The sequence below is a fragment of the Macaca fascicularis genome, chromosome 1 (assembly GCF_037993035.2).
Source record: "Macaca fascicularis isolate 582-1 chromosome 1, T2T-MFA8v1.1".
Classification (NCBI taxonomy): Eukaryota; Metazoa; Chordata; class Mammalia; order Primates; family Cercopithecidae; genus Macaca; species Macaca fascicularis.
Window position 1 is genome coordinate 53,295,356 of NC_088375.1, and position 27,088 is coordinate 53,322,443.

Consider the following 27,088-nt stretch of genomic DNA (forward strand, 5'->3'; position numbering starts at 1 on the left):
TTAAAAATATCTTGAGACAAAGAAAAATGGAAACATTACATACCAAAACTTACAGGAAGCAACGAGAAGAGTTCTAAGAGAAAAGTTTACAGTAATAAACACCTATATCAAAAGAGATTAAAAAAAATCTCAAATAAAAAAATTAACATTATGCCTCAAGGAAATGGAAAAAGAAAAACAATCTAAACCAAAGATTAGCAGAAGGAAAGATAGAATAAAGAGCAGAAATAAATAAAATAGAAACTAGAAAATGATATAAAAAATAACAAAATTAAGTGTTCATTTTTGAAAAGATAAGCAAAATCAACAAACCTTTAGGCAGACTAAGATAAAAGAGAGAAGACCCACATAAAGAAAATAAGAAATGAAAGAGGCTGTATTATAACTGATATCACAGAAATACAAAGGATTATAAGAGGCTATTTTGAACAATTGTATGCCAACAAATTGAATAATCTAGAAGAAATGAATAAATTCATAAACACATACAATCTGCCAAGACTGGATCATAAAGAAATAAAAAATCTGAACAAATCAATGATAAGTAAAAAGATTAAATTAGTAATAAAAAGTCTCTCACCCAAAAACAAAACAAAACAAACCACCTCAGGATTTGATGACTTTACTGCTGAATTCTATTAAACATTTAAAGAACACCAACCTTTCACAAACTTAAACATCAAAGAGGAGGGAATACTTCCAAACTCTTGTTGTGAGGCCAGCATTACTCTGTTACTAAATCCAGTTAAGAACATTACAAGAAAAAGAAAATTAAAGGCCAATATTTTTGATGAACATAGATTCAAAAATCCTAAAATAAAAAATACTAGCAGACTGAATTCAAAAACACATTAAAAGGATCATTCAACATAAGCAAGTAGGATTTATCCCAATCAAAGAATGTATTGCATTTATTTCTGCTCTTTGTTATGTTTTTCCTTTTTCTAATTTTGAGCTTAGATGGTTCTTCTTAAATATGAGGATGGGCAGACACTCACAAATCAATCAGCATAGTACATTACATTAATACAATAAAAGATAAATATTATATGATCATCTCATTAGATGCAGAAAAAGCATTTTATGAAATTCAGAATCCTTTCATTACAAAAACTCACCCAATTAGGAACAGAAGAAACATACCTTAACACAATAAAGGCCATATATAATAGTCCACAGCTAACATTATACTCAATGATGAAAGATTGAAACCTTTTCCTCTAAGATTCATAAAAAGATAAGGATGCTCACTCTTACTATTTCTATTCAACATCATTTCAGAGTCCTTGTCAGAGCAATTATGCAATCGAAAAAATTAATAAAAGGCATCCAGTAGGAAAGGCAGAGGTAAAATTGTTACTGTTTGCTGTTGACACGATTTTATAGATAAAAAATTCTAAAGATTCAAACAAAGAAACTGTTAGAACTAATAAACAAATACAGTATAGTTAAAGGATAAAAAAATCAACACACAAAACAGCAGCCTTCCTATATATTAACAACAAACTATCCAAAAAAATCAAGAGAATAATCTCATTTACAATAGTAACCTCCCAAAATAAATAAAATACTTCCTAGTAAATTTAACCAAGGAGATGAAAGCTCTATACACTGAAAAATTTAATGAAAGAAATAGAAGACACAAATACATAGAAAATTATTCTATGTTCAGGGATAATGAAAATTAATATTGTTAAAATATCTATACTACCCAAAGTGATGCACAGAATCAATGCATTTTGTATCAGAATTCCCTGTTATTTCTCATAGAAATAGAAAAATAATCCTAAAATATGTATGAAATTACAAAAAAAATTGAATAGCCAAAGAAATAATGAGCAAAAAGAACAAAGCTGGAGACATCACACTACCTGATTTCAAACTATACTACAAAGCAATAATAAAACAGCACTGTACTGACATAAAAACAAACATATTTACAAATGCAACCCAATAGAGAGCCCAGAAATGAAACTATGTGTGTATGGTTAACCGATTTTTTACAAAGTTGCCAAGAATACACAGCAGAAAAAGGAAAGTTTTTTTATATTCACATTAAAAAGAATGCAATTAAATGTTTTTCTTACGCCATACATAAAAATCTATTCAAAATGGGTTTAAGACTTAAATGTAAGACCTAAGACTGCAAGACTCCTACAAGAAAACATAGGGGAGAAAACTACACAACATTGATCTGGGCAATTACCTTTTTTTCTTTTTTTAAATTTGTCTCCCAAAATATAGACAACAAAAGCAGAAATAGTAAATGGGATTGCATCACTTTAAGAAGCTTCTGAACAACAAAGAAGGCAATTAACAGAGTGATAAGACAATCTAGAAATTGGGAGAAAATATTTGTCAGACATTTCTCAAACGATGACAGAAATGGGCAAAAGATATAAGAAAAAAATGCTCAACATCACTAATCGTTAGGGAAATGCAAATTAAAACCATAATGAGATATCATGTCATACCTATAAGAACGGCAATTATGAAAAAGATGAAAGATAACAAGCGCTGGCTAGGATTTGGAGAAAATGGTAACCCTTGTAATACTGTTTGTGGAAATATAAATTAGTAGAGCCATTATGGAAAATAGTACAGAATTTCTTCTAAAAGCTAAAAATAGAAATATTATATGACTCCAAAATCTTGCTTCTGGGTATTTACCCAAAATATTTGAAATCAGTATGCCCAAGAGATATCTGCACTTTCATGTTCACCGCAGCAATTTTCACAATAATAAAGTTATGGAATCAACCTAAGAGTCCATCAACAGATGAATGAATAAGAATAAAGACAGATGACTATGTCTATGTGTTCTGGATACACAATAGAATACTAATTTTCAGCCTTAAAAAAGAATTTTGGTCATTTGCAGCTACATCAATGGAATTGGAGAACATTAAGCTATGTGTAATAAGCTAGGCACAGAAAGAAAATACCACATGTTCTTAATTACATGTGAAATTTAAAACCATCAAACTCATAGAAGCAGAGTGTAGAATGGTGGTTACCAGAGGCTGGGGGATAGGGGGAATGAGAAGATGGTCAAATGGCACAAAGCCTCAGTTAGACAATAGGAATATGTTTTTTTTCTTTTTCTGAGAGTCACAATGTGGTGAATATAGTCAATAACAGTGTATTGTGCCTTTCTAAATCACCGAGAGAGTGAATTTCAAATGTTTGCACCACAAAAATAAGTATTGGAGGTAATAAATGTGTTACTTTGATTTAATTATTCCATATTGTATTCATATATCATAATATTACTTTGTACCTCACTAATATAAAACATTATAATTTGGCAATTTACAAATAAAATAAGTTTCAAAAAGAAAGAAAACTAGTGCTTACAAAGAAGTCTGAGAAGCCACTGATTGGCCATTACCACTTCTCAAAATAAATAGCTTCACCCTCTCCCACTTTCCAAATATACTGTTTGTTACTTTTAGTGGCAAACTCTAATTAAGAATCCTAGAAAGGAGTATCTAGTAAACGTAGCTTCTGAGCTAGCTATTCTGTGCAATGCAATGAGGAAGAGACATTTCAAGCCGGTGCAAACATGCAAAATTAACAACTGGCAGAATGTCACACTATTTTTCTACAAATTACCTTATTATGGCAAACAGTGATTTGGTATTAAAGAGTAAGATCAGAGAAAAGGAAGAGACAATAGGAAATAAAGAAATCATGGAACTTGGAGAGAAAGAGATGATTGTCATTACATTTCTTGGATACTTTAATACCTATGAAAAAGCTTTACAATAAAACTTAGGTTCATAATTGCTTGTATAATGTATAATGACATCTATCTTGAAATTTCAGCAGCAGTTACTACTATGAAGAATTTATTGTAAGATTTCTCATTAACTGAAAATTACTTTACTTCTGGAATACCTCTGACCTCAAACTTGGATGCCTCTAAAATAGTTACACTGAAATTGCTGAGATCAACAATACCTGATCAACTTTATTTCATCTCAATCTTTCAACATCCTTCTTATTTATTTGTTTTTCTTACACTAGTTATTACCTTGATTCTTTAGTGTGTGCATATTCACCATTCGTTTTCCAGTGAATGCACCTTAGTTCATTATATTTCACAAATGTGTATAATGTCATTGTATCGCATTAATCATATCGTTCCTAAGCATCAGGAGTTTTAAAGTTTTTATTATTTAAGAAAACATTATGAACATACCTGTAGATATCTTCTAGTACATATTCATACACAGCTCTCTAGGACATTAACTAGGAAATAGAATTATGGGTTAATGAGTACCACTGAAACTTTACTGTAATAGATAATGACAAATGGTTTCTATAACAGTTCTATTCTTCTATGTTCTTTTGATACTTATGTATTGTATTTTTTAACTAAAGTTGGGGCAGCTAGGAAAGAAACACCTTTCTCTGTGTCGAGAATATAAAAATATTCTCTTACGCAGTATTGTATTCTATTGCTATTTTATTCTAATATTATAAAGTTGCTTTCCACTTGTTATATATTCCACTTGGAATATTACATATTATATATATAAATGTGTGCTTTAAGATAATTCAATCTCATTTATTTCTACCTGAATGGCTCTTATATTTCTCTATCTTACTCAATACTGATAAGGATTCCCCTTCTCCTTTTTATGTTCTCATATTATTTTATTCCTTCTACATGATTAAAAGTTAAACATACTTTTTATGTCATTATGTTGGTTCCCCTTGAGATTTCACCATTACTTTTTGCTGAAAAATCAAAATGAATTACTATCCCTCCAGACTGTGATACAATTTAAGGACTTTAAAATACATACTTTATGGAGTCTCTTTCTAGTGTTATGTTTTTGTCCTTACACAACAGAACTTAATATTATTATTATAAAAATAGGTAACATTATAATATCATTATACACAAAGACATTATTAGATCTACCTATTTATTATTTTCTTTACTCACTTTTCCTTCTTGAATCTTTGACTTTCCTTTTAGGCTTGTTTCACTAATGCACCACCTTTAACGATTACAAACTTGTTTAGTGAAGTTATAATGGTGGTAATTTCTAAGATTTTGTTGCTCTGAAATGATTTATTTCACAATTTACTTATGAATGAAATCTTGTTACATATCTATTTTTTCTCAGCTCTTTAAAGATAGAAGGCCATTATCTTTTTGCTTCTGCTATTAGGGAGCAGTCTGCTGTCAGTTAAATTGTCATTTATCTGTAATTGGTTTGCCTTCCTTATAGATTGAAATATATTATTTTTGTCTACAGTTATATAAACACAGTGTAATGTGCCTACATCTTAATTTCTTATCATTTATCTTTTTTGATATATGTTGTGTCTTTGGGTTAATGACTTTTAAACATGAATTTGGAAAATTCATTTTTTGTCTCTTGAAAAAGTTTCCTTTTATTGTTTTCATATTATCCTCTTTGGGGACTCTATTTTAAAAGTATGAGAGATTTTTTTCAACTTTACCCATTTTCAATTTAAAATTTTTTTCTCTTCCAATATGCCAAATATCCCATTTCACACATCCAGTGATATTTGCAGTATATATACATATAAACCACACATGTATACATACACACACACAGATACACACATACATGTCACAATTCTATATATATGTCACAATTCTATGAGTGTCACAATTCTATGAGACACACATATATATGTCACAATTATATTGTCATCTTCATTTTATAGATGAAAAAATTCTGGAAAAGCAAGTTTAAGCGACAAACCCAAAGATTCTCTGTTCTTAAGTGTCAGAGGTAAAATTGAATAAAGGTAGTCTGAATCTAGGGTACTTTATCTTAATCCTATGCTGCTCCAATCATGTGACTGTAGAAAGAGAAAATTGTGATTTTCAGTCCATCGGAAAACAACGTATGTTTTCATTCATATTTCTTTTCTTCTTTACCGATGCCTAATTAGCATATATCTCAATTGTCGTAGATTTATTTTTAACCATGTCTGATAAAAGATGTAAAACATAATTTAAACGTTTTTACTTTGTGTATGTGTGTCCCATTTATTTTGTGTCTTTGGGTGGTTCTGAGAGAGGGAGGAAGGGAGAGAGAGAGAGAGAGAGACTCTGTTTTGAAATGTGCTCAATAATCTAGTTGTATTTCATGACTTTATAATAAAATTCAGAATTCTTTTTAACAGCAGTTATACTAATAAAATTAATGAGTTCTTGCCTTTACTTATTCTGATAGAAGCCTTAAGAAAAGTTTTAACTAAATCAAGAAGGTGAATTTGAAGCAAAACTATGTTGAAAATTTATTTACCTGTAAATACTTCTTTTCTGAGCCATTATGTTCAATCACAAATATTTATTGACTATCTTGGAGAACCTGGAAGCATATTTAACGTAGGCTGAAAGATTTCAAATGCTTCTTTCAGGTAGAAAAATGAGAAACAGCTCAAGCTTTCTTGAACAGCATTTACTATAACTTGGGCAATCAAATAATTCTGTAAAGGACTCTTTGGGAAAAAATGAAGTATTAATTGCATTTTAATATTCATCATAACATATATATCTTGATGAATCCAACATGATAGAAGTATATAGTGCCTTTTTTATTATGCATATATAAATTGCACTGTGGACCACTTATAAATATAGTTTAAAATATGTGCATGTTTATGTCATGGTACTCACACCAAATTGTATTATTATAGATTCTTGTAAAGCTGTAATTGTTATATCTTTGCTTTAAAAGCATGTTATTGATCCTATCTATGATTTTATATAGACACTAGTAAGAAATGCTAACTTATACAATTTTATCGTTGTCCTTATGGGAAATCATCATCCACTTTACAAGAACTAAATTATGATGCAATTTCTAGGAATGCGTTGGAGTTATAAATTTAGATTGCATATAGATTAATATTTATGTATACCTTTGACTCTACATAGTTAACTGGTGTTTCTTTGTTAAGATATTCAGAAGGAAAACAGGTTAAAATACTAGTCTTAATATACAAATGTTTTGGAATTGATCTGTATTTAAGGTCACTTAAGAAAAGTCTTGGAGCTATTTAAGCAGACATTAAATATCACATATAATGTACTGTATAATAACCCTGTCTAATTGCAATACAGTGATTATAGAACTTTACATGCAAATTAAGCTGTGATCAAATATATTTAATACATCTTTTAGCTGTACTTATGTCTATTGCTCAGGTCAAATTTATTTAAAGTCACTATGTTACTCCTTCTTATTACATACATGTTCAGATCTCAATCTTGATTATAAGACAAATAATAATTGTTTAGAATTAAACACCTATTAGAGTTTGACCTAAATCATGCATCTATTTATTAAAATATCATATTGTATTTTGTGCTCTGGAAAATAATACATGTCAGAATTCATTTATCTTAAATATGTGAAAGAATTGAAACTTGAAAAGCAGATACTTATGTCCTTTCAATAATGGTATATTGAGTCATAACGGAAAGGAAGAGACAATAATATTACATTTAAAAATTCATGAAGTTCTTTAAAGCAAAGGAGACTGACTTTAGCAGCATTAAGCACAGAGCTGCTGACATAGTGAAAGATTACACTGTATTGTGGAACAGTATGATTAAGTGATGTGCAAACATCCTACCAGAGGAGCATGCAGGATACCGGAACATATGGTTCTGGACGGTTTTTTTTTTTCTTTTCTCTCTCTCAATAACTACAGATTCTGGCCAGAGATTTCTGTTGATTCGTACAAAATCTCTTGATTAGAATCCTCAGCCATCTGCTATAGGATGGCAATGTACGAAAATGTCAGCAGAAAGAGCAGAACTTAAAGCTTATTTGTGGAAAGGATTTAAAGCTAGCATAACCATGAATAAAACAAGGTGATCAGGCCGGGCGCGGTGGCTCAAGCCTGTAATCCCAGCACTTTGGGAGGCCGAGACGGGCGGATCAGGAGGTCAGGAGATCGAGAGACGATCCCGGCTAACACGGTGAAACCCCATCTCTACTAAAAAATACAAAAAAATAGCCGGGCGAGGTGGCGGGCGCCTGTAGTCCCAGCTACTCGGGAGGCTGAGGCAGGAGAATGGCGTAAACCCGGGAGGCGGAGCTTGCAGTGAGCTGAGATCCGGCCACTGCTCTCCAGCCTGGGTGACAGAGCAAGACTCCGTCTCAAAAAAAAAAAAAAAAAAAAAAAAAAAAAAAAAAAAAAAGGTGATCAGCTTTAATGTGATCAGGAGCTAGTTCATGTTGAGAGTATAAAGGGGATGAAAAGTTGGATAAAAATGTTCTCTAGAAAAAGAAAAGACAACCACACAAACATATCTCTACCGTTTATAGTTCTCTATTGTTTATAGTTAACACAGCTGCTGAACCTTTGTTACACAGAAGCAGAAAAACAATTTACACTGTAATATTCTAAAACTGAAATTTTCTGAAACATAAAACTAATAATTATTTAAATTTTATTACAGAGGAAACCCAGGTACAGAAATATTAACTAATATTTACATAATATTTTAAACCATTTTAGGATATTCCATAATACTCAATAATGTAGATTCAGTAACTATCATGTCATTGAAGTTTCTTCTTTATTGGTCATCAGTAATAATCCAAATTTCATATGCAACTTTTTTTGTCTTTATCCTTTTGACAGAATCTCTCTTTTACTCTCTCAAATTATTCTGATTTATCTGTCAATACAAGACATATATCTGATTTTTCTCCTAGTCTTTTATATTTTCTTTGGTGCCAGCACTTATTTTCACTTCCCAAAATACATAAATCTCCCCAAATATTCTATTCTTTTCTACATGTCTTGTCATTTGTCAAGACATGGTTTCAACTATTAAGGTTATTCATTGACACTCCTGGAATGTTCTCTCAAAGTTGATAATCCACCTATTGGCAGTATATTGAACATATCACCATAATCTTAAAGTATAGACTTTATAGAAACAAACCTTAAAAACCTCTCCGGTAGATTTTTCCATTTAATTAACTGAAAAAAAAAAAACCAAAAAAAAAACAAAAAAACTGAAAAACCACAAAATATATCAGCTTTTTTCCCCCTGATTTTCCTATTTTGGTAAAGTGTAAGGTAATAATCTTAGCCTAGAAGAAATGAAAATAAAACAATTCAAGAGTTGTAGGTATTTTTAAAACACATAAACATAACTGGGGGCAGTGGCTCATGACTGCAATCCAGCAATTTGGGAGGTCGAGACTCACGACTCACTGGAGTGCTAGAGGTCAACACCAGCCTGGCCAAAATGGAGAATCTGCATCCCTACAAAAAATAAATAAATAAATAAAAATAACTGGGCTGATGGTGCATCTGTAGTCCCAGCAAAGACCACGGGAGCTTCAGGTGGCAGTTAAGAGGATCACTTATCCCAGGAGGTTGAAGCTGCGGTGAACCGTGATTGTACCACTGCACTCCAGTCTGGACAACAGAGCAAGACCCTGTATCTGAAAAACAAATCAGAACAAAATACGTAAACATGAAAGTTGCTAATGCTAATATCAGTGAAACTTTTGAAACACTCCTCTCTTGTACATGGTTCAGTTGGCCCAGGCTTCACATGGTTTAGACAATAAACAGTGGACACTACTGCATTAGTACACTGATTAAGTTGGATCTGAAAACTAAGTGGTACATTAGTAATCTAGCTAAAACTGACAGGCTGTCATAATTAACATTTAAAAATAATAGTAATTAAGCATGCTGAGTATGAATGATATGTGCCAAATCAATAAATAATTTCTTCCCTGTTACCCTTGTGATCCAATAGAATACAGGCTGGAAAAATAGACAGGCTTCTCTCTGAGGGTAGGCTTCCTTTTTTTTCTTTTTTTTTTTTGATTCTTTATTTACCCATCAATGAAGACTGACATAAGATTTGGTAATCCAGTCAGGAGGTCACTACTCAAGAATCATGCTGACCATTTGACCCTTGAGTATCTTTCTTGTACTTCCCAGGATTCAACTGAAACTGTCATTTCCTGAAATCTCGGTCTCAAATTTTGTCCATACTAGGGTCAAGGCAGCTTAAACCCTGGCTGCTAGAGTTATGACTGTAGCCCCATGGTCCTCCCCGGCTAGGAGGGCAAATGAAGTAGACATATCATAATCACATTTTATTGTAAATAATTAGGTTTATAGAGACACAGTATGAGGTACCCAAATTGCAAATAGATCCTTTTGCAGATTATCAATCTAGGTTTATAAGCAATAAAAAATCCTATTTTGAAGAATATGTTAGAAAATATTTGTGACAGTAGGTTAGGCAAAGATTTTTTCAAAGAGAACATTATAAACACAAGTTACAATTAAAAAGATAAAGGGGAATTCAAAAAATGGGAATATTTTACATGTGGACAAGCAAAAAAATTATTAAGATAATAAGAAGGTAAGTACACTAGAGAAAATTTTTGAAAACTTATATTTGACAAAGAGCTTATATCTGGAATATTTACAGAAGCCTTACAACTTGACAATAAGAAGATAAACAACTCTGTTGCAACAAACTTTCAAAATAAATGTCATATAAAAGTCCAATAAGCACAGAAAATATAGTCAACGTTGATACTCATGAGATAAATGCAAATTAATACAACAATGAGATATCAGTACACACCCACTAGAACCGTTAATGTTAAAGACTGACATTAGAATCAACATGGTGAAACCCCATCTCTACTAAAACTACAAAAAAAAAAAAAAATCAGCCAGGCATGGTGGCACATGCCTGTAATCCCAGCTACTTGGGAGGCTGAGGCAGGAGAATTGCTTGAACCTGGGAGGCAGAGGTTGCAGTGAGCCGAGATCCTGCAACTGGACTCCAGCCTGGGCAACAAGAGCGAAACTCCATCTTAAAACAAACAAACAAACAAAAAAGACTGACATTAGAAATTTGGATGAGAAAGTGACCCAACTGGATATTTACTAGATTACTGATGTGAATGCAAAGGGGTACAGGCACTTTTGGAATAAGCATGGCAAAAGGTGAACATATGCTTTCTGTATGGTCCAGTAATTCCACTTCTAGGTATTTACCCAACAGAAATGAAATTATATACGCACAGAAAGATATGCTTCCAGATAGTCAAAATCCGAAGTAGCACCCATACCCATAAGTGATAAATAAACAAATTTACTATTTCCATTCTGTAATATTCAACAATAAAAAAATACATGTAACAACATGGATGAATTTTATAACAATACTTCAAGTGAAGAGTCAAACACAAAGAATTATGTACTGTATAATTCCAAACAGATGCAATTCAACCAAAGCAAAATTGTAGTGACTGAAGGCAGATCAGAGGATGCCTGGGGCCAGGGGTGGGGTGCAATGCTCAAGTACAATAAAAAATTAGAAAAATCTATGATAAAAAAGGCATTACAATGATTATACAACTGAAAGCTGTTATACAAATTCATCAAAGCCTACATAGAGTAAGTGAATTTCATTGCATAAAAATAACTTAATTAAAAAATCCTCTGACTGGGCACAGTGGCTCATGCCTATAATCCTAGCACTTTGGGAGGCCGAAGCGGGCAGATTGCCTGAGCTCAGGAGTTCGAGATCAACCTGGGCAACATGGTGAAATCCCGATTCTACTAAAATACAATAAAAAAAATTAGCCAGGCGTGGCATCGTGTGCCTATAGTCTCAGCTACTCGGGAGGTTGAGGCAGAATTGCTTGAACACAGGAGGCGGAGGTTGCAGTGAGCTGGGATCGCACCACTGCACTCCAGCCTGGTCGACAGAGTGAGACTCTGTTTCAAAAACAAAACAAAACAAAACAAAAAACCTCTGTAGGCTGTTTATTATCCAAATGTCACCTATTTTTTTTTTTACAGTTTTATTGTATATTTAGCAAACAATAAATCCCAAATACTTAAAATATATATTTTTGTTAGTTTAACTTCTGTATACACTCATAAAACAATCACAATAATCTGGATGATAAAAAAAAAAAAATCCACCATTCATTTCCTTGTGTCCCTGTGTCTCTTTGTTATCCATTCCTCCCCATCTGGTTCCCAAGACACTGATTATGATTTCTCTCACTATGGATCAATTTGCATTTTCAAGAATTTTATATAAGTAGAATAATACAGTATGCATGCTATTTTTTTGTTTCTTTCAATCAGCATAAATGCTTTGAGATTATTGTAGCTGCCTAAATAAATCAAGCTACCAATGACCTTCTTCACAGAATTGGAAAAAACTGCTTTAAAGTTCATATGAAACCAAAAAACAGCCTGCATTGCCAAGACAATCCTAAGCCAAAAGAATAAAGCTGGAAGCATCATGCTACCTGACTTCAAACTGTACTACAAGGCTACAGTAAACAAAACAGCATGGTACTGGTACCAAAACAGAGATACAGACAAATGGAACAGAACAGAGCCCTCAGAAATAATACCACACATCTACAACCATCTGATCTTTGTGACAAACCTGACAAAAATAAGAAATAGGGAAAGGATTCCCTATTTAATAAATGGTGCTGGGAAAACTGGCTAGCCATATGTAGAAAGCTGAAACTGGATCCGTTCCTTATACCTTATACAAAAATTAATTCAAGATGAATTAAAGACTTAAATGTTAGACCTAAAACCATAAAAACTCTAGAAGAAAACCTAGGCAATACCATTCAGGACATAGGCACAGGCAAGGACTTCATGTCTAAAACACCAAAAGCAATGGCAACAAAAGCCAAAATTGACAAATGGGATCTAATTAAATTAAAGAGCTTCTGCACAGCAAAAGAAATTACCATCAGAGTGAACAGGCAATCTACAGAATGGTAAAAAAAATTTTTGCGATCTACTCATCTGACAAAGCGGTAATATCCAAAATCTACAAAGAACTCAAACAAATTTACAAGCAAAACAAACAACCCCATCAAAAAGTGGGTGAAGGATGTGAACAGACACTTCTCAAAATAAAATATTTATGCAGCCAATAGACACATGAAAAAATGCTCATCATCACTGGCCATCAGAGAAAAGCAAATCAAAACCACAATGAGATACCATCTCACACCAGTTAGAATGTCGATCATTAAAAAGTCAGGAAACAACAGGTGCTCGAGAGGATGTGGAGAAATAGAAATGTTTTTACACTGTTGGTGGGAGTGTAAATTAGTTCAACCATTGTGGAAGACAGTGTGGCGATTCCTCAAGGATCTAGAACTAGAAATATCATTTGATCCAGCCATCCCATTACTGGATATATACCCAAAGGATTATAAACCATGCTGCTATAAAGACACATGCACATGTATGTTTATTGCGGCACTATTCACAATAGCAAAGATTTGGAACGAACCCAAATGTCCATCGATGATAGACTGGATTAAGAAAATGTGGCACATATATACCATGGAATACTATGCAGCCATAAAAAAGGATGAGTTCATGTCCTTTGTAGGGACAATGGATGAAGCTGGAAACCATCATTGTCAGCAAACTGTCACAAGGACAAGAAACCAAACACCGCATGTTCTCACTTATAGGTGGGAATTGAACAACGAGAACACTTGGACACAGGGTGGGAACATCATACACTGGGCCTGTCGTGGGGCAGGGGGAGGGAGGAGGGATAGCATTAAGAGATATACCTAATGTAAATGACGAGTTAATGGGTGCAGCACACCAACATGGCACATGTATACATATGTAACAAACCTGAATGTTGTGCACATGTACCCTAGAACTTAAAGTATAACAATAAAACATAAAATAAAATAAGTACAAATTAAAAAATTTGTTCCTTTGCATTGCTAAGAAATACTGCATTTTATAGATATGCAACTCTTAACCTAGTCAACTTTTGATGGACCCTCTTTGTCACTTCCAGTTTGAAAATATTATAAATAAAGCTGTTATGAGCATTTGTAAAAGTGTTTTCATTTTCTTTTCCTATTGTAAATACTTAGGTGTTGAATGATTGATTCATAGGGTAGTTACATGTTTTACCTTTTCAAGAAACTGACAACCTTATTTCTAAATAGACTGTATCATTTTTTATCTCTGCTAACAATGTATAAAAGTAACAGTTCACATTTCTGACAACACTTGTTATGTTTATTCCTACTTTTTAATCTGAGTGTTGTTTCTGAAAAATTGAGATTGTTGTCAGGATTAAATAGATAATTTTTTTTTTTTTTTTTTTTTTTTTTTTGTGACAGAGTTTTGTTCTTGTTGCTCAGCCTGAAATGCAATGGCATGATCTTGGCTCACTGCAACCGCTGCCTCCCAGGGTCAAGTGATTCTCCTGCCTCAGCCTTCCCAAGTAGCTGGGATTATAGGCATGTGCCACTAAGCCTGGCTAATTTTATATTTTTAGTAGAGATGGGGTTTCTCCATGTGGGTCAGGTTGGTTTTGAACTCCCGACCTCAGGTGATCTGCAGACCTTGGCCTCCCAAAGTGCTGGGATTATAGGCATGAGCTACCATACCAGGGCAAATAGATAATATTTTTAACAAACATGGTGTATCTGAATTTAAAAAAATCTGTGTATTAGTTCGTTTTCACATGCTGATAAAGACACACCTCAGACTGGGAAGAAATAGAGGTTTAATGGACTTACAGTTCCATATTGCTGGGGAGACCACACAATCACGGCGGAAAGCAAGGAGGAGCAAGTCACATCTTACATGGATGGCAGCAGGCAAACAGAGAGAGAGAGAGGTTTTGCAGGGAAACTCCTGTTTTTAATGCCATCAGATCTTGTGAGACTTATTCATGATCATGAGAACAGCACAGAAAATACCCATCCACATGTTTCAATTTATCCCAGCGGGTTCCTCCCATGATACATGGAAACTGTGGGAGTTACCATTCAAGATGAGATTTGTGTGGTGTCACAGCCAAATCATCGTTCTACAACCTGGCCCCTCCAAATTTCATGTTCTCACATTTCAAAACCAATTTTGTCTTCCCAACAGTTTCCCAAAGTCTTAACTTATTTCAGGATTAACTCAAAAGTCTACAGTCCACAGTCTCATCTGAGACAAGGCAAGTCCCTTCCACCTATGAGCCTGTAAAATCAAAAGCAAGTTACTTACTTCCTAGATACAATGGAGGGGTATAGGCATTGGGTAAGTATAGCCATTCCAAATGGGATAAATTATCTAAAATAAAGGGACTTCAGGCCCCATGCAAGTCCAAAATCCAATGGTGCAGTCAAATCATAAAGTTCCAAAATGATGTCCTTTGACTCCATGCCTCACATCCAAGTCATGCTGATGTAAGAGGTAGACTCCCATGGCCTTGGGCAGCTCCACCCCTGTGTCTTCGCAGGGTATAGCTGGCTGCTTTCATGGGCTGGTGTGGAGTGTCTGCAGCTTTTCCAGGCACACAGTGAAAGCTGTTGGTGGACCTACCATTCTGGGGTCTGGAGAATAGTGGTCCTCTTCTCACAGCCCCACTAGGCAGTGCCCCAGTAGGGACTCTGCATGGGGGCTCTGACACCACATTTTCCTTCTGCACTGCACTGGCAGAGGTTCTCCAGAAGGGACCCACCGCTGCAACAGACTTATTTCTGGGCATCCAGGAATTTTCATACATCCTCATACATCCTCTGAAATCTAGGTGGAGATTCCCGAACCTCAATTCTTGACTAAAGTGCACCTGCAGGCTCTACACCAGATTAATCTGCCAAGGCTTGGGGTTTGCAACTCTTTGAAACCACTGCTCAAGCTGTACCTTGGCTCCTTTTAGCCCTGGCTCAAGCTCTGAGAAGTAGGGCACCAAGTCTCTAGGTTGCACACAGCAGGGGGGCCCTGGGCCTGGCCCAAGAAACTATTTTTTTCTTCCTAGGCCTCTGGGCCTGTGATGAAAGGGGCTACTTCAAAGGTCTCTGACATGCCATGGGGACATTTTCCCCATTTTTCAGGCGATTAACCTTTTGGCTTCTCATTACTTATGCATATTTTTGCAGCCAGCTTGAATTTCTCCTTAGAAAATTTTCTTTTTTTTATTGCATCATCAGGCTGCAAATTTTCCAAACTTTTATGCTCTGTTTCCTTTTTAAAACTGAATACTTTTAACAGCACCCAAGTCACCTGTTGAATGTTTTGCTATTTAGAAATTTCTTCCACCGGATACCCTAAATCATCTCCCTCAAGTTCAAAGTTGCACAGATCTCTAGGCAAGGGCAAAATGCCACCAGTCTCTTTGACAAAATATAGCAAGAATCACCTTTACTCCAGTTCTCAACAAGTTTTTCATCTCCATTTGAGACCACCTTAGCCTGCATTTCACTGTCTATATCATTATCACCATTTTGGTCAAAGCTATTCAAAAATCTTGAGGGAGTTCCAAACTTTCCCACATTTTTCTGTCTCCTTCTGAGCACTCCAAACTTTCCCAACCTCTACCTGTTACCCAGTTCCAATGTCTCTTTCACATTTTGGGGTATCATTTCAATAGTGCCCCACTCCCAGTATCAATTTACTTTATTATTCTGTTTTCACAGGGCTGGTAAAGACATACTGAGACTGGACAATTTACAAAAGAAAGAGGTTTAATGGACTCACAGTTCCACATGACTTGGGAGGCCAAACAATCATGGCAGAAAGTAAAAGACACGTATCACATAGCGTCAGACAAGAGAAGAGAGCTTGTGCATAAAAACTCCAGTTTATAAAACCATCAGACCTTATGAGAGTTATTCAGTGTCAGGGAAACAGCATGGGAAAGACACGCCCACATGATCCAATTACCTCCCATCATGTAGCTTTCATGACACGTAGGAATTGTGGGAGCTACAATTCCAGATGAGATTTGGGTGATGACATAGCCCAAACCATATCAGGGCACTAATTTAATACATGAGGGGGTCTGTGCTGTTGACATAATGATTCCCAAATGCCCCACCTCCTAATATCATCATAATGGGGGATAGAATTTTAAAATATGAATTTTTGGAAACCCAAACATTCTGTCTATACATAATCCTTCTTATTATTAATCTTTTTTTTTAATTGAGTGTCAAGTTACACTAATGAAAACAGACCCATAGTTATACCTATTTGATTAACAATTCTGAACTGGTCAGGATCAAAGAAGTAAATAAATAAATGTTCCCTTGCAAACATACACCAACCAGGCACATTAACTTACTACCTTCTGCAACACTAAATGCATGAATATAGGGTCAAATGAAAACACAAAGAAAGCAGAGGGCCACATATATATCAGCCATATATAATGCAAGGGGCAAAAAGCACCCAGCACAGTAGTAAGAGTGATGTTTTATGCCGATAACATTAAAATTTGCAAAACAGATGAACCTGTGAAAATCCCTCTAATGGAAAAACTTCATAAAATATACTCAGAAAAATTCACTCTCTCCATTTTTGTTCTGATAAGCTACATGGAAACAAGTCTATCAATAGTTTTAATAATATTTGTGTATATATTCACACAGATCTGTTTCTTTTTCTTGACATATTTTTCAATGTCTACAATTCTCTGCAAGAGAAGGGAGGCTCTTTTTTATAATGTCCATAAAACCTTTCAAATTCCCTTCACATATTATCATAAAAATTAAATCTCAGTAAATAAAAACCACACTTGTATAGGCTGAATTCTCAGGATACAATGGTTTTAAGTAAAAGTAACAGATGGTTAGAAAGATTATGTAATACCCTAAAATTTGAGAATAAAGATACATGTTTAAAATTCATTTTGCATCAAAAGGAAAATCAAAATTAAGATTGCAGATTACTTAACATGGTGAAAATTAAAGATATAAATTTCAAAATGAACAAAATAATGGAATAAAATCGATTAATATTTATAACTTTAATTTATTCTATTATTAAAATAGAGAGCATAATGATGTTAATAAAGCATTTAAATATAAATCCATCTTATAATGAAACAGTATAAAAATCATTTAACTCAAATTTTAAAATATTTATTTTACTGGTTAAGTTAAACTTGTAAATCAAGATAAGCATTATACAAAATGAAGAAAGCAAGAGGAAACATATTATAAAATATGGACTGAAAATGTTTGAAGTCAATACATAAGTATAAAATACACCAGAACAACTGAATTGTGCAAAAGCTAAGAAAAAGGAGAACAAATATAAAAAAATTACACAATATTAAAAATGAGTTAGCTACAACTACAGATATAAAGATTTTTTTTAAATCCTAGGACTGATTCATACCTATCTTTGGGCAATGGGTAACACCAGAAGATGGAATATTTATCAGAAAATTATATATTTTCAAAACTAACCAAGAAAAGAGAAGGAAAACATAAAACTACATACACGGAAACAAAATTACATGCTTTAAAATGATTATTATCAAAAAGTAATTTACCAATTTCTTAAGTAAATGTTATTAAATATTCAAAAGAAAGGATTACTCTTATGTTAGTTAAATTAATTTATCTTATTTTACACCTATCATTTTGACTTAACTATATATAAGTAAGCATATATATGTTACCACAAGTTCCTAAATATCTCTCATCTTTATTATAAATATAAACATCTTAATTTTCACTGCATAATTGTTGATAAGTTGTGATAAACTTTTCCTGTAAGAATTTTGTTTGTTGAACCACCCTTGCATCCCAGGGATGAAGCCAACTGGATCATGGTGGATAAGTTTTTAGCTGTGCTGCTGGATTCAGTTTGCCAGTATTTTATTGAGGATTTTTGCATCGATGTTCATCAGGGATATTGGTCTAAAAGTCTCTTTTTTTTGTTGTGTCTCTGCCAGGCTTTGGTATCAGGATGAGGCTGGCCTCAAAAAATGAGTTACAGAGGATTCCCTTTTTTTCTATTGATTGGAATAGTTTCAGAAGGAATGGTACCAGTTCATCTTTGTACCTGTGGTAGAATTTGACTGTCAATCTGTCTGGTCCTAGACTTTTTTTTGGTTAGTAGGCTATTAATTATTGCCTCAATTTCAGAGCCTGTTATTAGTCTATTCAGAGATTCACCTTCTTCCTGGTTTAGTCTCGGGGGATGTATGTGTCCAGGAATTTATTAGTTTCTTCTAGATTTTCTAGTTTATTTACGTAGAGGTGTTTATAGTATTTTCTGATGGTAGTTTGCATTTCTGTGGGATCGGCGGTAATATCCCGTTTATCATTTTTTATTGCTTCTATTTGATTCTTCTCTCTTTTGTTCTTTATTAGTCTTGCTAGCAGTCTATCAATTGTGTTGATCTTTTCAAAAAACCAACTCCTGCATTCATTGATTTTTTGAAGGATTTTTTTGTGTCTCTATCTCCTTCAGTTCTGCTCTGACCTTAATGATTTCTTGCCTTCTGGAAGGATTGAATTTGTTTGCTCTTGATTCTCTAGTTCTTTTAATTGTGATGTTAGGGTGTAGATTTTAGATCTTTCCTGCTTTCTCTTGTGGGCATTTAGTGCTGTAAATTTCCCTTTACAAACTGCTTTATATGTATCCCAAAGATTCTGGTATGTGGTGTCTTTGTTCTCATTGGTTTCAAAGAACATCTTTATTTCTGCCTTCATTTTGTTATTTACCCAGTAGTCATTCAGGAGGAGGTTGTTCAGTTTCCTTGTAGTTGTGTGGTTTTGCATGAGTTTCTTAATCCTGAGTTTTAATTTGATTGCATTGTGGTCTGAGAGACAGTTTGCTGTGATTTCTGTTCTTTTTCATTTGCTGAGGAGCGTTTTACTAGCAATTATGTAACCAATTTTAGAATAAGTGTGATGTGGTGCTGAGACAAACCTGACAAAAACAAGAAATGGGGAAGATTCCCTATTTAATAAATCATGCTGGGAAAACTGGCTAGCCATATGTAGAAAGCTGAAACTGGATTGCTTCCTTACACCTTATACAAAAATTAGTTCAAGATGGATTAAATACTTAAATGTTATACCTAAAACCATAAAAACCCTAGAATAAAACCTAGACAATAGCATTCAGGACATAGGCATGAGCAAAGACTTCATGTCTAAAACACCAAAAGAAATGGTAACAAAAGCCAAAATTGACAAATGGTATCTAATTAAAATAGAGAGTCTCTGTATAGCAAAAGAAACTATCATCAGAGTAAACAGGTTGTAGGCAACCTACAAAATGGGAGAAATTTTTTGCAATTTACCCATCTGACAAAGGGCTAATATCCATAATCTACAAATCACTTAAACAAATTTACAAGATAAAAACAAATAACCCTATCAAAAAGTGAGTAAAGGATACGGACAGGCACTTCTTAAAAGAAAACATTTATGCAGCCAATAGATACATGAAAAAATGCTCGTCATCACTGGTCATCAGAGAAATGCAAATCAAAACCACATTGAGACATTGAGATACCATCTCACACCAGTTAGAGTGGCGATCATTAAAAAGTCAGGAAACAATAGATGCTGGAGATGATGTGGAGAAATAGCAATATTTTTACACTGTTGGTGGGAGTGTAAATTAATTCAACCATTGTGGAAGATAGTGTGGTGATTCCTCAAGGATCTAGTACTAGAAATACCATTTGACCCAGTGATTCCATTACTGTGTATACACCCAAAGGATTATAAATCATGCTACTATTAAGGCAGATGCACATGTGTATTTATTGAAGCCCTATTCACAATAGCAAAGACTTGGAACCAACCCAAATGTCCATCAATTATAGACTGGATTAAGAAAATGTGACACATATATATCACGGAATAGTATGCAGCCATAAAAAAGGATGAGTTCATGTCCTTTGCAGGGACATGGATGAAGCTGTAAATCATCATTCTCAGTAACCTATCACAAGGACAGAAAGTCAAACACTGCATGTTCTCATTCATAGGTGGGAATTGAACAATGAGAACACTTGGACACAGGGAGGGAACATCACATACTCGGGTCTGTCGTGGGGTGGGAGGTTTGGGGAGGGATAACATTAGGAGAAATACCTAATGTAAATGATCAGTTGATGGGTGCGGCAAACCAAATGGCATATGTATATATATATGTAACAAACCTGCACATTGTACACATGTACCCTAGAACTTAAAGTATGATGATAATAAAAAATAATTTTGTTAACCAATTAAATTATTTAGTTTTTTAAATGTTTCCATTTTTTTCACTTTCAAATGCTAACTGTTATTATGTAGCTTGGATGCATCAAAATTATATTTTTCACTTATTTTATTTCATGGCTAATGCATTTATCTATTTTATCAGTATTTTATTTTACCAACCACTATTTTATTTTCAGGATTAGTGGTTATATTTTTTATTTTAAATTAAATCTTTTTCCCTGTACCACTTATTGCAAATTTTAGTAAATAATTAATAGTTTGTTGTAAGGATATTTTTTCTGCAGTGTTGCTTTCCCCTTCGCTTTTCAGAGAACGTAATTTGGACAAAATATAAGGCAAATTTTAATGTGAAAATATGATCACAGCACAGAGAGACTACCGTTACTAGCTATGAACTACTAGTATTAGACTTCCCCTCCTGTTGAGGAACCATAAAACTGGAAAAAAATGTGTTCAGCAACTCTTTTCAGGTATTGGACAACAGATGGCATAGGACTGTAATCTCTGAGCAAAAAAAAAAAAAAAAAAAAAGAAAAAAGAAAAACAACCACAAAGTGAGTCTCATATTCATTCTTGCTCCCTGCCTTGGAACAATTTTCAGACATCTGCACAGGGACCATGGGAGACAGACTCCAAGGTCATGCCATTCCCACTGAGCTAAGGAGCCAGAAATTGGAGTTCAAAGCTGCTGAAACAGCTACAACATGTAAAGTAAGTTATTTACTGTTGGAAAGGGAAAATGTAGGGTTCAATAAATATGTGTAATTATTCCCCATCGTCCCTCTTGAGAGCTGGGTTGCAAATATACAAGGTAAAGCACCATAAGCCCCATAAGCCCTTGCAGAAAGTTGCTACTACAGGGTTTAGAAGAGAAAGTTAATCGAGATTGTGCTTAGGGATGTTGAGGGTATACACATGCTAAAGTGATATCCTAAATACTCAGAGAATTAGTTTTAGGAGCAAGAAAAGTCATTGAGGAGTATTGCTTTTGGCCAAAAACTGTGTGTGATCTTTCAGGCCCAAACATGGGCAGTTACACAGGCTTTATCTGGCAGGTTTTATGAGGGAAAGCTACCCTCCCAACACCAGATTTGACACACAGTCAATGCACTGCAGTCTCTAAAGGGAAGTCATGCAACCAAGACCTCAGGCCTCATGCTCCTCTAGCCCATCACACACTTTGCATATCTACATCCTAGCCAATGTACCTTCTTTCCTAGGCCTCTTTATCGGAGGCCTTGGATAGAGGTATTACTCAGTCACCTGTGCTGAGGCCTCCTTTGAGGGTAGTAAGGACATCTTTAAGATTTCATCTATTCTGACTCAGTACCCAGTACTTTTGCTTTCCTGGCCCTCCTCCCCTTGCTGTCTCCCCAGGGCCTAGAAAACTGCCAGAGCCTTTTGTTTGGGGCTCCCTGGACAGTAAGATGATCCATGAAAATGGTCAACTTATCTTTGATAAAGGAGCAAATGCAATGCAATGAAGCAAATACAATCTTTGAGCAAATAGTACTAGAACAACGGGACATCTACATGACAAAAAAAAATAGTCCAGGCACAGAATTTACACCCTTCAGAAAAATTAACTCAATGTATACAATAGACCTAAAGGCAAAAGGAAAAACTATAAAATTCCTTGCCAGGAGAAAATGTAGATGACCTTGGTTATGGCAATGACTTTTTAGATACAACACCAGAGGCAAAATCTATAAAAGAAACTATTGATAAGCTGGACTTCAATAAAATTAAAAACTTCTGCTCTGTGAAAAACATTGTCAAAAGAGTGAGAAGACAAACAAAAGACTGGGAAAAATTATTTGCAAAAGACATATCTGATAAAGGAGGTTTATTCAAAATATATAAATAACTCAAACTCAACAATAAGAAAACAACTCAAAACATAGGCAAATAAACTGAACAGACACATCTCCAAAGAAAATATATAAATGCTAAGTAGCATACGAAAAGGTATTCAATATTATATGTCACTAAGGAACTGCAAATTAAAACAACAATATGATACCACAATGTATTTATTAAGTGGCCAAAATCCAGAACACTGACAACATCAAATGCTGACAAGGAAGTGGAGCCAAAGGAACTCTCACTGCTGATGAGAAAATAAATAGTATAGACACTTTTGAAGACAGTTTAAGTTTCTTATAAAACCAAACTGATTTTTATCATACCTTCTAATGATAATATTCCTTAATGCTTATTCAGATGAATGAGAAATTATGTCCACACAAAACCCTGCACACGGCTGTTTATAGCAGCTTTATATATAAACTTGGAAGCAATAAAATGTTCTTAAATAGCTGAATGGATAAATAAATGGTAGTACATCAAGATAATAAAATAACTATTTGGGGCTCAAAAGAAATGAGCTATTAAGCTATGAGAAGACACTGAAGAAAGATAAATGCATATTACTAAGTGAATGAAGACAATATAAAAAGCTACATATTGTGTGATGCCAGCTACACAATATTCTGGAAAAGGCAAAAGTAGCAAACAGTAAAAATATCAGTGGTTGCCAACTGGGTGGAGGAGAGAGAGGAATAAGTAGAGTACGAGAATTTTTAAGGCAAAAGAATTATCCTATATGGTATGACAATGGTGAATACATACCATTACACATTTGTCAGCATCTATAGACAGCATATCACTAAGAGTAAATCCTAATGTAAATTATGAACTTTGGGTGATAATGGTGTAACACAGCTTCATCAATTGTAACAAATGTAGCACTGTGGTGGAGAATGTCAATAGTAAGGGAGATCGTGTGTGTTTGGGGATGGGGATGTATGGGAATGCTCTGTACTTTCTGCTTAATTTTGCTGTGAACTAACACTACTCTTAGAAAGGTAAATTATTTATTATACTTAATAATAGTTATTTATAATATCATAATTCAGAATTATTTATTAATAAAAAAATTAAAAACGAGAACAGCTTGGGCAATCAAGAAATTATGTCTATGTGGTGGGTGTGTGTGTGTGTGTGTGTGTGTGTGTGTGTGTGTGTGTGTAATTGAATTTCCTAAATGAATGAAGAGAGAGAAAGAGTGAGAGAGTATAGGAATAAGGGCTAGGGAAGTACACTGAAGAAATGATAATCAAAATTTTATTATATCTGTTGAAGTAAATTCAAAGTTCCAAGAAGGCAAACAAATCTCAAAGGGAATTTTAAAAAGACTGCATGTGTCATAGCCAAGCTTCTGAAAAATAAAAAATAAATTTTTAAAGATCGATAGTATCTAGAGAGAAAGATTATATACTTAAAGAGTTATGAGACAGATAATTTCCTACATATTATTAGAAATAATAGAAACCATAAGACAAAAAATAGCATATTTAAAGCAATAAAAAAGAAATAAAAACTGTTAACTAAGGATTGTATACTGAGTAAATATATTCTTCAAAAGTGAAAGTGAAGTAAGGCCATTTTCAGTTAAAAGAAAACTAAGAGAATGTTTTGCTTGCAGACCTATTCTTCAAGAACTAATGCAAAAACATCTTGATGAAGAAAGAGAATTATATCAGGACAGAAACTTAGATGTGCAAGACAGGATAAAGAGAACAAAAATAAGTAAATTTGTGGGTAATTACAATGGACTAAGGTTTTTTTTTAACCTTATCTTGGTATTATTAAAAGTCACATGACTGATAAAGAAAAAATACTACCATTGCAAAATGGGGAACATAATGTATCTAATTCACCGAGGATATGACAAGAAGAGATAATGAGAGTCCTAAAGACTGGAAAGGAAAGAATTTTATTAACAGACAATATTATTGTCTGTCTTAATAATTCTAAAGAGTTTATCAAAAAAGATTTGGAAAACAAAATTTAGTAAGTTCACAGGATAAACAACCAATATAAAATAATCAATTATATTCGAAAATAGTTGTAATCAGCAATTACTATAGTTTTAAAGTAAATATTTCAATTAAAGAACATCAGTATATAAAATATTTAGGAACAAATTTAACAAAATATGTGAAAATTATCTACGTGGAAACTGATAAACGTTACTGTGAGAAATTAAACACAAACAAAACACCACTTGAAAAAATTTGAGATAGGGTAACAAGTTAAAAATCTTATAACACTAATTTTAAGAGGTATAATAATGCAGCTAAAAGTGACAATGTGTCATTGAAAAAGGATATATGTATATACATACTTGTGTAAATCAGTGGAATGGGATAAAGAGTAGCAAAATAGACATAGATACTTAAGGTCAATTGATTTTCAATACAAATGCCAACGGAACTATTTTATTTTATTTTATTTTATTTTATTTTATTTTATTTTACGTTATGTTATTTTACTATTATTTTATTTTATTTTATTTTTTTGAGAGAGTCTCCCTTTGCTGCCCAGGCTGGAGTGCAGTAATGCAATCTCGGCTCACTGCAACCTCTGCCTCCCAGGGTCAAGCGATTCTCCTGCATCTGCCTCCCGAGTAGCTGGGATTATAGGGGCCCCCCATCACACCTGGCTAGTTTTTGTACTTTTAATAGAGACGGGGTTTCACCATGTTGGCCAGCCTGGTTTCGATCTCTTGACCTCAAGTGATCCACCCACCTCGGCCTCCCAAAGTGCTGGGATTACAGGTGTGAGCCAACACGCCCGGCCCTGTCAAGGTAATTTAAAGGAAAAAAGGATAATCATTTTAAAAAATGCTACCAGTATTATTTGTTTATATAAAATGATTATAGTCTTACCCATTAAATTCCTGAGTAGCCACATGAAAAAATCAAAATAAACTGAAACGTCATCCTCAAAGTTTACATAAAGTTTCATTCAAAGTAGATATGAACTAAAATGTTTAAAAAACACAAATATAAAATTTTAGAAGAAAATCATGGAATATTTTCATGAACTTGGGATAGGCAAGATTATATTAGATGGAATCAAAAGTTGTTACTGACAAAAAATTGTAAAAATTTTTACTTCTTTTTTTTTTTTTTTTGAGACGGAGTCTCGCTGTGTCGCCCAGGCTGGAGTGCAGTGGCCGGATCTCAGCTCACTGCAAGCTCTGCCTCCCGGGTTTTTACGCCATTCTCCTGCCTCAGCCTCCCGAGTAGCCGGGACTACAGGCGCCCACCACCTCGCCCGGCTAGTTTTTTGTATTTTTTAGTAGAGACGGGGTTTCACCGTGTTAGCCAGGATGGTCTCGATCTCCTGACCTCGTGATCCGCCCATCTCGGCCTCCCAAAGTGCTGGGATTACAGGCTTGAGCCACCGCGCCCGGCCTAAAATTTTTACTTCTTAAAACATTTTCTTTTCAAATGTTACCACTAAAAAAATAAAAGACAAAAGACAGCACTCAGGCTGGGAGAAATTTATACACACACATACATACATATATGCATATAACCCAAAATATTGCATACAGATTATATAATAAACACAGAAATATTAGAAAGTCAGACTCTAATACAAATTATGTTTGAGATCTCAAGAGACACTTCAGAAGATATATAAACAGCTAATGTATACACAGTAAAAAGATGTTCATAATTAGGCAACATAATTAGGCAACAGAAAAATGGAAATTAAAACCACTGTTAGCTATAAATACACACCCACTGTAAAGCAAAAAGTTTTTTAAAAGGACAATACTAGGCCAGGAGTGATGGCTCACGCCTGTAATCCCAGCCCTTTGGGAGTCCAAGGCGGGTGGATCACAAGGTCAGGAGATCGAGACCATCCTCGCTAACACGGTGAAACCCCGTCTCTACTAAAAATACAAAAAAATTAGCCGAGCGTGGTGGCGGGCGCCTGTAGTCCCAGCTACGCAGGAGGCTGAGGCAGGAGAATGGCGTGAACCAGGGAGGCAGAGCTTGCAGTGAGCCGAGATCTCGCCGCTGCACTCCAGCCTGGGCGATAGAGCATAACTCCGTGTCAAAAAAAAAAAAAAAAAAAAAAAAAGACAATACTAAATGTTGGCAATTGTGTAGAACAATTGGAACTCTCATACGAAGCTTATGGAAGTATAAAATGGCAAAACTAGAGAAAAC